This window comes from Esox lucius, chromosome 21 (genome assembly GCF_011004845.1).
Source record: "Esox lucius isolate fEsoLuc1 chromosome 21, fEsoLuc1.pri, whole genome shotgun sequence".
Taxonomy (NCBI): Eukaryota; Metazoa; Chordata; class Actinopteri; order Esociformes; family Esocidae; genus Esox; species Esox lucius.
Window position 1 is genome coordinate 29,968,870 of NC_047589.1, and position 11,804 is coordinate 29,980,673.

General features: G+C 43.1%; 1 protein-coding gene across 6 annotated transcripts in view; it reads right to left on the reverse strand.

The window, feature by feature from the left end:
• stau2 (staufen double-stranded RNA binding protein 2) overlaps positions 1-11,804 on the reverse strand; it is a 144,388-nt gene that overhangs the window by 106,406 nt on the left and 26,178 nt on the right. The window lies entirely within an intron of this gene.

Here is an 11,804-nt window from a genome sequence, read left to right on the forward strand (position 1 = left end):
GATTAGAAGAAAAATAGTATTAAACTAATTGTTCATAACTCTTGTTCATGACGATAAACTAAATGAACAGACAGAACATGCTGGCAGACTGTCTACCGGTGGCGATAGAGACCAGTAGAGACCTGAGGAGAACATTGAGTTTTCCAGGCCTTAGAGGCCGATAATCAAAACATCTGGCTGCCCAGAGGGGACAGGTTGTTCTCACCCTCAGAGAGGTGGAGCCAGCTGCATCTTCTCCTACACAAACTACACTGACTTGCACCAAGACTGGCAATGTGGGCTAGAGAGATACGAGACAGGCAGGGAAAGAGAGACATGCAGGGAAAGAGAGACAGGTAGGGAAAGAGAGACATGCAGGGAAAGAGAGACAGGCAGGGAAAGAGCGAGAGAGGAAGTGAAAGAGCGAGAGAGGAAGTGAAAGAGGGAAAGAGAGCTGGAGGACAGAGGGAGGCATTGAGTTAGGGAGGGAGGGAAGGAAAGACAGAGAGAAAAGTGGAGACGAAGACAGAAACCCCCCTAATCAAGGCCTTTGGTTATTGTGGGATGTGTAACCAGCCAGCCCAGTCTGGGCCAGATAAGATATTCCCAGAACATGGAGTGATGCTGCCGATAGCACTTTCTGTACAGAAAAGACTCCCCTGTTTCTAATAACTGAGATATCTGCTTGTTCAATTCGACTACTAAGCTCAAGATGATTCCACCATCTGTAGGCCTAATTGGCTCTAGATGAAGGCTTCTGCTAAATGACTAGACTGTATTTTTTAAATGATACACAGCTCAGCGGCGTTATACCGAAGGCATACCAATACGGCGCCTGCTCCCAGGAATGAGAAACACATTATCACGATGACATTCCACTTCGGTCATCCAGCAGACACTCTTATCCAGTGCAGCGTAGCCAGAGCATTCAACACAAAATCGCTAGCTTGGACAATCATACAACCCAGCAATAGTACATTACACTCAATAAAATAGTGATCAGCCACAGGTGTATTATTTTTGAAGGGTACATTTTCGCAGGTTCTCGTAACATTTGTTAAGATCTTTGACTGGCCTGTAGGGATGGAATAACAAAGAACCCGGAGGCGGCAGAACAAAGAGCTTGGACAGGGATGTGGGATTTAATCACTGACCGGAGGCAGGGGGGCTTAGTTCCCCTTGCTGCTCCACAGGTAACCATCATGGTCTAGTAGTGGACGTGAACTCCTACTTGAAGCCAGCGGAGTGTGCAAAAATGCAATAATAAAACCACACACACAAATTCTGGGTGATGCAATTCTTCTCTACTGAGATCTTATTGAATATTGTTGCACATTTCATTCTACATAAGCATTGAAGATTTTATGCTGATAAAATCCCCAACATTTTGAAATATCGGGGCATCTGGGAAGCCTAAATCACAATCGGAGCCCTCTGACCCACTATCATATATTGAGTGTTGTTGATAGAGGCGCTTCGACTACACAACCAGTCTGTTTCTGTTTTCCCGGTCATACATTGTGCATTAATTTCAACCATCCCTCTCTTTCTGACCATATCTTTTTCTTGTCAACCATGCCTCTCCTACTGCTGGACAGATTTAGAGGTGTGTGAGTTTCTGTGACATGATCATAGCAGAAGCAGAATATTTGTTTCCACGTGTTGTTCAACCAGGAAAGTCAGTTCTTTAAAGACAACTTTGGCCAAAGGAAAGAAGTGCAAGACATCACACAGAAACAAAACAATGTGAAAAAAAGAAATACCAACTAACTTTCAACTGAAGGTGAGTGACAGAATCAGCAGACAGGTATTTGCTACTGTTGACATAATCCAACCCAGCCCCAACTCAGGGAGGAGAGTATTGAGAGAATGAAAACTCAAAGAGGCAGAAATCTGCCAGCTCTCTTCCCAGCATCTCACTCCCTTTGATGTGATATAGACTGATGTACACGAAGACCTAGAACATGATGTTGATCACGGACGTGAGCCAGGCGATATCCATTTTGACGAATGAGAACAGTAAATGTTTGCAGAAATAACTCCCAGTGTGAGGAACATGTTTCTTTATCTATGTGGTGCTGCAAGAAGGAAAATCCTGCTCAATAATGGTGTGTTTGAAATGTATGTCTGCGGTTACCAGTTAATCACCCAGATACCTGTCAATCACTCCAGCGAGTCACACCAGATTCCAGTGAATCACTCCAGATTCCAGTGAATCACCCAGATACCCGTCAATCACTCCAGCGAGTCACACCAGATTCCAGTGAATCACTCCAGATTCCAGTGAATCACTCCAGATTCCAGTGAATCACTCCAGATTCCAGTGAATCACTCCAGATTCCAGTGAATCACTCCAGATTCCAGTGAATCACTCCAGCTACCTGTGAAACATTGTCAGCTACCAGAGAAAAGGCGACTTCAGGATGCGGGCCGAGCTAGGCAGAGCTGCAAAGAAAAGGCCATATCTCAGATTGGCCAATAAAAAACAAAAGATTGAGATGGGCTAAAGAACACAGACACTGGACAGAGGAAGATTGGCCAGCATCCTGGAGTCGTCTCTTCACTGTTGACGTTGAGACTGGTGTTTTGCAGGTACTATTTAATGAAGCTGCCAGATGAGGACCTGTGAGCAGGGCAGTAGCTAACATGGGGAACAGTGGATATGGGTCCCATGGCTTGGGGGGGGGGGGCACTGATTGTAATAATGTCAGTGTCGTCTATAAGCGAAGGGGCCCAGGATTCCCGGCCACAGCCCTGCCTGTGAGGCGTCCGTTTCTCTGTTGTGCACCGAGGCCTCCCACTTCTCTTTCTATTCTGGTTGAGCCAGTTTGCACTGTTCTGTTTTTAACATGGAATAGCCTTCATTTCTGAGAACAAGAATAGACCGATGAGCTTTAGAAGAAAAGTTATTTGTTGCTGGCCATTCTGAGCCTGTAATCAAACCCACAATTGCTAAAGCTCTAGATTCTCAACCACTCTAAAGGCCAGTTTTATTGCTTCTTAGATCAGCACTACAGTTCAGCTGTGCTAACGTAATTTTCAAAATAGTTTTCTAGTTATTATTATAACACCACATGACATGGGAGCATAGGAGTGATGGTTGATGATAATGGGACTCCATACGCCTATGTAGATATTCCATAAAGAATCTGCTGTTTCCAGCTACAATTGCAGGTGGTATAGCTGCCCATTCATCTTCTCAAAATGCCTCCAGGTCATGCAAACTCTTTGGTCTTCTTGCATGAACCACACGTTTGAGATCTCCCCAGAGTGGCTTGATGATATTAAGGTCAGGAGACTGTGATGGCCACTCCAGGAACTTCACCTTTTTCAGCTGTAACCACTGGAGGGTCAACTTGCCCTTATTTGTGCAGAAGAATGCAAAGTGTCTGCCAGTATTTTCTGATAGCATGCTGCATTCATCTAGCCATCAATTTTCATAACATTACCCCGTGCCTTTAGAGCTCACACACCCCCAAAACATCAGTGAGCTCTCCAAACATAGCGCTTATGGTTGTGACCATGAAGGTCTATTTTGGTCACTCCAAATTAGTGTGCCAGTGGCTGTGAGACAAGTCAAGGTGTTATCTGGCATATTGTAACCAGGCTTTTTTGTGACATTGGCGCAGTAAAGGCTTCTTTCTGGCAACCACACCGTCTTTTTCCAGAGCAGCCTGTATTTCTCCTGAGGTTACCTGTGGGTTTTTGTATCCCGAACAATTCTTCTGGCAGCTCTGGAAGAAATCTTTCTTGGTCTACCTGACCTTGTCTTGGTATCTAGAGATCGCAAATCTTCCACTTCTTAATAAGTGATTGAACACTACTGACTATGTTGTTATGTTCTTTTCCATCTTTAGAACGTTCCATTACCTTGTTACGCAGGTCTTTTGACAGTTCTTTTCTGCTCAACCATGGCTCCGTATCTGTCCTGCTCAGTGCATCTATGTGAGAGTTAACAATCTCCCTGACTATTTAAACACAAACACTAATTGCAATTTAAAAAGCCACAGGTGTGGGAAATTAACTTTTAATTGCCATTTTCACCTGTGTGTGTGTCACCTTGTGTGTCTGTAACAAGGCCAAACATTCAAGGGTATGCAAACTTCTGTAAAAGGCCATTTGGGCCCATAACCACTATGTGATAATAAATGGCTTCATATGATCACTATGCTTAAATAAAATAATGTTTTTTTGCATGATCAGTCATATTTTCAAGATGAATGCCATAATTTCACAATTTCTGCCAGGGTATGCAAACTTATGAGCACAACAATATATATGCATATATACACACTGCTCAAATAAATTAAGGGAACACTTAAATCACACATCACATCTCTATGGAAATACAGTATCTCACAAAAGTGAGTACAACCCTCACATTTTTGTAAATATCTGATTATACCTTTTCATGTGACAACACTGAAGAAATGACACTTTGCTACAATGTAAAGCAGTGGGTGGACAGCTTGTATACCAGTGTAAATTTGCTGAGTTCTTTGCCATGCGGTGCCATGTTGAACGTCCAGTGACCAGTATGAGGGAGTGTGAGAGCGATAACACAAAATTTAACACATCTGCTCCCCATTCACACCTGAGACCTTGTAACACTAATGAGTCACATGACACCAGGGAGGGAAAATGGCTAATTGGGCCCAATTTGGACATTTTCACTTAGGGGTGTAGTTACTTTTGTTGCCAGTGGTTTAGACTTTAATTACTGTGTCTTGTGTTATTTTGAGGGGACAGCAAATTTACAATGTTATACAAGCTGTACACACTTTACAAAATGTCATTTCTTCAGTGTTGTCACATGAAAAGATATAACAAATATTTACAGAAATGTAAGGGGTGTACTTAATTTTGTGAGATACTGTATATTAAGGATCAACATCTTTACTGTGCATTGTGTAATTCGTTGAGAACAATATGATGTAACAACGGTCAACGGAAACCAAAATCACCAAACGATTGAGGGCTGGAATCAAACTCACACCGAAAATAAGCTCTGACGATGGGTCTGAGGATTACATCCTGGTACCTAACAGGACTCGGGGTACTGTTGGCTAGCACATGGAGATCTGTGCGACCCTCCAAGGATATGTCTCCCCAGACCAGAAACATGCACCCCAGTAGCACACTGGAAGTCATTTTGTAGGGCTCTGGCAGTGCTCCTGTTGCTCCTCAAACAAAGGAGCAGATACCAGTCCTGCTGCTGGATTGAAGCCCTTCCAAGGGAGACCGCTCTGTCCAGCTCTCCTTCTGTAACGGCCCGTCTCCTGTTATCTCCTCCATGTCCTTTAGACGGTGCTGGGAGACACAACAAACCATCTTGTGACGGCACGTTTGGATGTGCCCTCCTGGAGGAGCTGGACTACCTGTGCAGCCTGAATGGGCTGCAGGTACCGCCTCATGCTACCAGTTGTGACAAGGACACTAGCAAAAACGCAAAACTAGAGAAGAATCAGTCAGAAATGATAAGGAGAGAGCAACTCTCGGTGGTGACCAAAGGCAAAAACATTCCCTATTTTGGGGGTTGTCTTGCTGTTGCCACTCCAGTGCGCCTGTTGTCACTCTCATTTGCACCAAAACAGGTGACACTGACTCACAACCGATTATGCTTCCTAATTGGACAGAATTATATTCCTGAAGTTTGATTGACCAGATGTTATACTGTGATGATTGTGTTCCCCAATTTTTTTGGAGCAGTGTACACATATACATATACAGTGGGGAGAACAAGAATACGATACACTGCCGATTTTGCAGGTTTTCCTACTTACAAAGCATGTAGAGGTCTGTAATTTTTAGCATAGATACACTTCAACTGTGAGAGACGGAATCCAGAAAAACACATTTTATGATTTTTAAATAATTAATTTGCATTTTATTGCATGACATAAGTATTTGATCACCTACCAACCAGTAAGAATTCCGTCTCTCACAAACCTGTTAGTTTTTCTTTAAGAAGCCCTCCTGTTCTCCACTCATTAACTGTATTAACTGCACCTGTTTGAACTTGTTACCTGTATAAAAGACACCTGTCCACACACTCAATCAAACAGACTCCAACCTCTCCACAATGGCCAAGACCAGAGAGCTGTGTAAGGACATCAGGGATACAATTGTAGACCTGCACAAGGCTGGGATGGGCTACAGGACAATAGGCAAGCAGATTGGTGAGAAGGCAACAACTGTTGCCGCAATTATTAGAAAATGGAAGAAGTTCAAGATGACGGTCAATCTCCCTCGATCTGGGGCTCCATGCAAGATCTCACCTCGTGGGGCATCAATGATCATGAGGAAGGTGAGGGATCAGCCCAGAACTACATGGCAGGACCTGGTCAATGACCTGAAGAGAGCTGGGACCACAGTCTCAAAGAAAACCATTAGTAACACACTACGCCGTCATGGATTAAAATCCTGCAGCACACGCAAGGTCCCCCTGCTCAAGCCAGCGCATGTCCAGGCCCGTCTGAAGTTTGCCAATGACACAAAAATAGAACTTTTTGGTCTAAACTCCACTCGCCGTGTTTGGAGGAAGAAGAAGGATGAGTACAACCCCAAGAACACCATCCCAACCGTGAAGCATGGAGGTGGAAACATCATTCTTTGGGGATGCTTTTCTGCAAAGGGGACAGAACGACTGCACTGTATTGAGGGGAGGATGGATGGGGCCATGTATCGCGAGATCTTCAACCTCCTTCCTTCAATAAGAGCATTGAAGATGGGTCGTGGCTGGGTCTTCCAGCATGACAACGACCCGAAACACACAGCCAGGGCAACTAAGGAGTGGCTCCGTAAGAAGCATCTCAAGGTTCTGGAGTGGCCTAGCCAGTCTCCAGACCTGAACATAATAGAAAATCTTTGGAGGGAGCTGAAAGTCTGTATTGCCCAGCGACAGTCCTGAAACCTGAAGGATCTGGAGAAGGTCTCTATGGAGGAGTGGGCTAAAATCCTTGTTCTCCCCACTGTATATATATCGATAAACGCAGTAAATATAGCAGATTTGGAGCATCTGGAAATAAGACTGCTAACACACACTGGGACAGTCTGAGAGACCAGGGGCCACTGGCTAAGAGTGGTGGTGTGCTGGAGGACAGAACATGACAGACAGCGTTACATGCACCGATAATGAAAGGCAGAACAGGAAAGTATTCCTACCCAATAAAATAATTTCACAATAGCAATGCCAAGATGACTGTGGGCGGCGGTGTGGTGAGACAGCACAACATAAATCACACACACAATCACACAAACACACACACACACACGCCCACCCACCATTGGCCAGTCAGCAAGAAGCTAAATATAAAAAGACCAACGGTCTGGTCGCAATCAGAAAAACCAGATACACACACAGTCTGGTCCCAATCAAAATATCCAAACACACAATCTAGTGCCAATCATAGCAGTGTGTTGACTACAGTCAAAGATGGAGATGCTATTAAATACATGTTTATATATAGTATTTAGATTCAGACATGAATGAGTTTTTAAAACTGTCAAAATCCCCCCCTCTCACAGCCTTGTCATTCAGTGTCTTCTTATAGTGGTATTATGCCCTGGTCATTTTCTAGCATAAGAAGGCAGATTTTTCTTCTTTTTTTAAACATGTTCATTACGATAAAGGATCCTAATCTGTTTATTCCAATCGCATTTCTTTCCCAGAATACGCTGACCCCCCCCCCCCCCTTCTCCCTCCTAGAACTGACACCCAAATGGCATCCTATTGACTACCTAGTGAACCAATTAAGAACTGATCTATTGACTCCCTAGTGAACCAATTAAGAACTGATCTATTGACTACCTAGTGAACCAATTAAGAACTGATCTATTGACTACCTATTGAACCAATTTAGAAATGATCTATTGACTACCTAGTGAACCAATTTAGAACTGATCTATTGACTCCCTAGTGAACCAATTAAGAACTGATCTATTGACTACCTAGTGAACCAATTAAGAACTGATCTATTGACTACCTATTGAACCAATTTAGAAATGATCTATTGACTACCTAGTGAACCAATTTAGAACTGATCTATTGACTACCTAGTGAACCAATTTAGAACTGATCTATTGACTCCCTAGTGAACCAATTTAGAACTGATCTATTGACTACCTGTTGAACCAATTTAGAACTGATCTATTGACTCCCTAGTGAACCAATTTAGAACTGATCTATTGACTACCTGTTGAACCAATTTAGAACTGATCTATTGACTCCCTAGTGAACCAATTTAGAACTGATCTATTGACTCTCTAGTGAACCAATTTAGAACTGATCTATTGACTACCTGTTGAACCAATTTAGAACTGATCTATTGACTCCCTAGTGAACCAATTTAGAACTGATCTATTGACTACCTGTTGAACCAATTTAGAACTGATCTATTGACTCCCTAGTGAACCAATTTAGAACTGATCTATTGACTCTCTAGTGAACCAATTTAGAACTGATCTATTGACTCCCTAGTGAACCAATTTTGAACTGATCTATGGCACCCAGGTGATGAGGGAGGGAGGGGCCTGTCTGGGCAATGTGTGAAAGTAGGATAATGACAATAACAAAAAACCAGGCAAGCCTAGTTCAGCCAGTCTGCAATAGAAAATGTTGCTACCTCGAGATTTGAACCCAGGTCGCCCACATGAAAGGCTGTGTCGTTAACCACTACACAACGGAGCTGAACATTTGCTATAGTTAATTGGCCATTCGTGAATGACATTGATACAGTTAAACTGACTAACGTTTCTTACTAAGTTTACCTCCACCACAAAGAGAGTCTATGTACTGCGTTTGCCACTGGCCATTTTAACAGTTAGCCAGTAATAAGCTTTACCGGTATCTACTAACTTACTTGAATAGTCATAAGAATTGAGCTCTTGCTAGCAAGTCTGCCAAAGCTATTTTCTTTCATGGCAAAACAACACACTTTAATTCGTGAATTACATTTATATAATAACTATCAAAAAGGCGACAATAACTAACTTTCATCAAATTAAAAGATGAGAGAATCGTGGAATCTGCCAGAAATTATTAATAAATGTCATAAATTCTGTAATTTATTGCAACTGGGACAGTGTTTCAATCTGGGGAGAGACAATCACACACCCCCCCAAGACTCAACACACCCCATCCATTCAACACACACCCCACCCACTCAGTCCACACACCCCACCCACTCCACACACCCCACCCACTCAGTCCACACACCCCACCCACTCAACACACCCCATCCACTCAACACACACACAAACACTCCACACCCCACCCACTCAGTCCACACACCCCACCCACTCAGTCCACACACCCCACCCACTCAGTCCACACACCCCACCCACTCCACACACCCCACCCACTCAGTCCACACCCACTCCACACACCCCACCCAGTCCACACACATGCACTTCACATCAGAAAATGTGAGCTGAGCTGTTGGAAATCCTGTTCATCGCTCTCTGATCAATTATTTTGCACACTCCAACTCCTTTCCCAACTGCAAGCCATCCTGGTACACATTGTCCGCGGCCAGTAAGACCTAACGTCGGGGCCGTAGACAAAGACCATCACTGGCTCATACAGTGCTCAATTTTCCCATTTGAATTCATAGTATGGTATTAAATCTTCGGCCTGTCATCTTTGTCACTTCCCGCTTTGATTTTCGCTTGTTCGTGTTAAAATGCATCTGTGGCGCTTCTTCTCCCGCCTCAAGGTGGTACAGTACTGGTGTCGTCTTTTTGACCAATAATATTGGATGGCTCGTCTGTCTTGACCAATCATAGTTCATAGTGCATTCTGGAGCAGGACCCAAATATGGTATTGTACGAGGCAAAGCTAATTAGATAATTAGATAACAGGTTCCCTGAGTCTAAAACGATAATGGCAAGGGACACGTCCTGCCGTTCATGTTGTGCGTTCCCGACAAAAGTCGATAACACAGGGGCGTTAATTAAGGGAACGAACAACTACCGAAAACCTGCTCTTAAGTCTCTGCAACTTGTCGCGTGTATTGCGATCAAACGGGCTGTTGACAACCCTGCAGCTGCAACAATGAACGTCTACCTGGTCCAAATGAATGAGGTGGCGCGTAGCCATATTTAACAGCTAATTACGACCATCTATCCTGTTGTGAAGAGGGAGAGACCATATGGACATGGCTTGTCAACAGTAAGTGCCGGCCTAAGCGCTTGCTAGCAGTGACACACAAGAACTCCATCATACAACTAGTACAAGGACTGTATGTTACCATAAAGATATTAACTCTATTTTATTTTCATGCTTTTATGTCACATCAAATAAGCAAGTATCTTCATGAAAAGATAACTATTTATAGTCGCTAATATTTTGATAACCATTTATTAGAAAGTACTGATGCGTTGAATCATATTTATGTAAACAGCAATTGCTTGTATCAGCTCATGTCTCATAGCACATGCAAATCTGTAGCATAAATCAATATCCTGATGATATGATACTTACATACTCTATATCTGTAAAATACAATGATATAGTTTTATTTTTTATTCAGTTCGGGCCAGTAGATTTTCAACCGGCCTGATTGGGCCAGAGAGGAAAAAAGTTAGCTTTGGACCCTGTTACTAGCTTTTTATGCCAAGAATGTACTGTCTTGTGAAAAAGGGTATACACCCACTGTAAAGCGGCCAGTTAACATTTGTCCATACATTTGAACAAATGGACATGTACTTGACAGATAAAGGAAAACTAATTTAACAAAAGACAATGAAAAATGATACTCTGCCATCATTTATTCATCAAAAATCTACAGAAATGCAAACTCACAGAGCAGAAAAAAGAAGTACATCCTTAGTGTACTAAATGTAATAAATTAATGCAGCCATTTCTCTTAACTCTCTGTCAGTCTGTCACATCAATTTGAAGGAATTACCTACTTCTCTTTACAGTACTGCTTCAGCTGTGTAACAATTCAAGGACACAGTTTGAGGACAACATGGAATCCCAGTTGACTCAATTTCAGGTTGATCAGGCCCTGAGGCAGCAAAGCAGCCCCAAATCAAGATGCTACCGCCTCCATGCTTTAAGGTTGGTACGAGGTTCTACTGTTCAAGAGCAATGTTTAATTTTTGCCAAACATGGTTCCTGGCATTGCAACCAAACAAACCCGCTTTTGATGCATCTGTCTTCTGTGGGCGAACAGTCTCTCAATCTTGGCATGATGAGTTACCATACACCCATAACACAAGATTTAGAGCAAACCAGTGGAAGGCTGGACCCTCTACAGTTCCTCTATAATCAGATTTTCAGTTATTCTATAACCAATATACAAGTATTTATGTATAAGTATATGTATATTACATGTGGAATGTATAGCTGTGCAATGAAGGCAAATGCAGTACAAATGGCAATACTAAATGTGCAATTAAGGCAAATAGAGAAGGGCAGAAAATGTACAAGCATTAAGCATAGTGTATGTTACAAGGTTTTTTGACCAGGGTTGAGGTGTTGAGGGTCCAGGAGAGGTCCTCGGAAATTTGGACACCCAGGAATTTGAAGCTGGACACACACTCCACCTCAGTGCCATTGATGAAAACTGGGATGTGACTGCAGCCTTTAGACTTCCTGTAATCCACAATGAGATCCTTGGTTTTCTTTGTGTTGAGGGTCAGGTTGTTGTCAGTGCACCATGCTGCCAGGCACTTGACCTCCTCCCTGTAGGCTGACTTGTCATTGTCACTGATCAGGTCTACCACCGTGGTGTTGTCTGTGAACTTGACGATGGTGTTGGAACTGTGTACAAGAACGCAGTCATGGGTGAAGAGGGAGAACAGGAGAGGACTCAGCA